Raw genomic sequence first — 1893 nt, forward strand, 5'->3', positions numbered from 1 at the left:
CGATGCTAAGATGTAATAAAAAAATTAATCATTATTTTGAAAAAAAAATAAATATAAAGTGGTTAGCTGATTATCTCTAAATATAAAGTGCTATGATCACAAACTTAAACAAAACCGAAAGAAACACTGAAAGGGAGGGAGGCAGAGAGAGAAAGAGAGCGAGAAAGAGAGAGAGAGAGAGGGAGAGAGAGAGGGAGAGAGAGAGAGAATCGTGCTTGACTCCACGCACGCCACCCAGAGTAGCCAATCTGAGTAGAGTGAACCATATGTGTGGCATACAGGGAGCCAGGCACAATATAATCTTTGCTCCCTTGACATCCCTCCAACATCTTCAACAAAATAAAACCATCAATTATCTCTCTACTGTTCCTTCCCAGCACAAGAAGAAGTACCCACACATACCTTTACTCTTCTTCTTTTCTCCTTCCGTCTTACCTCTTCTCTACTTTCGGGGGAAGAGATAGAGATAGAAAGAGAGGCCAAGTAACCTAATCTAAGAAAAGAGGGAGAAGAAGGGGGAAAAGCTGAGTAAATAGATGGGGGGAGGAGGTGCGGCGATGGTGGAAATTTATAGGCCTTCTTCTCCTTAACATAAGCTTTCTATGCCACCATGAATATGATGCGGCTGAGATTGGTTTTAACTTTTCTAATTAATGCCTATGATTTGTGATGGATAAAGAAAATATAGAGTTATTTTGATGAACAAATTTTCATTTTTTTTTCTTTTTTTTAATTAATAACCTATAAAAAAATATTATAGATTGTAAAAATTGAAAAATTAAATCATAACAAAAAGAACCTGATTTATTTATTGAAATACATAAGAGGCTTTATTTTAAATAAAATACATTTTCTTATAATAGTTAGTTACTTCTTGTTAAATCTTATTCATTAAAGGGGCAAAAAATTCACTAAAAAAAGAGTTATAAAAGAAGATAAATATTTTAATTAAAGAGACAATGTATAATATTAATAGAGTTGAGAAATAGGAGCTTAAAATTAACAATGCTGTTAAAAACCATTAGTATAAGATTAACAAACTTTAAGAATAATTAAGATTAAATTTTAAAAATTTTAATAATAATAAGTTTATAATTCATTAATTTAAATTCATAAATGATGAATATGCGCCCAATGTCTTAAGTAATACATACAGATTCAGTTTAGGCTATAGCTACTCTACGATGCTAAGCACTTCAGTCGACGATCTGATTAGCCCGTGTATTTGTGTGATTCGTGGCTTTAAGGTCCCGTCCTCTTTAACATTTACTATAATTATTAAATTAATAAGATTTTTAATAGATAATCCTAATTATAAATTTCATATTAATATTGAATATGAACGTTTGATAGTGTTAAAAAAGCTTACATTTGCGGACACTGCATGGTTGATGTGATAGATTCTCGTGCATGAAAGCGTAATAATAATAATAAAAATTTTTTTTTTTTTGCATAAAAATAAAATTGAACTATTAACGATAATATCTCTCATAATCTTAAACTTAAATTCAATAAAGCTTTCGCATAATTAAGGTCTGCAATATTCTACTCTACTGATAACGACAACCACTTACAATTAATCTTCCTAAACTATTAACAATTAATTTGTTAATAAATTAATTAAAGCCTGTACTGAAATGATAAAAAATTAAGCAAAGGATTATGCATCCCACCCCCTCTTAATTCTAAATTTACAACCAACACCGGTTGGGTTTGGCTCTCCTCAATCTCCCATTCTCTCTTCATATGCCCTCTCTCTCTCTCTCTCTAGTTCTGAGCAACATAGCCCTTCACCTGCAACCCTATTCTTAATGATGAATGCCTTTCTCTCGTCTTCTTATGCTCTCCATACTGCTTTAGAGAGAGGAGAGAGAGAGAGAGAGAGAGAGAGAG

Source organism: Phalaenopsis equestris, unplaced genomic scaffold (genome assembly GCF_001263595.1).
Source record: "Phalaenopsis equestris unplaced genomic scaffold, ASM126359v1 Scaffold000098, whole genome shotgun sequence".
Classification (NCBI taxonomy): domain Eukaryota; kingdom Viridiplantae; phylum Streptophyta; class Magnoliopsida; order Asparagales; family Orchidaceae; genus Phalaenopsis; species Phalaenopsis equestris.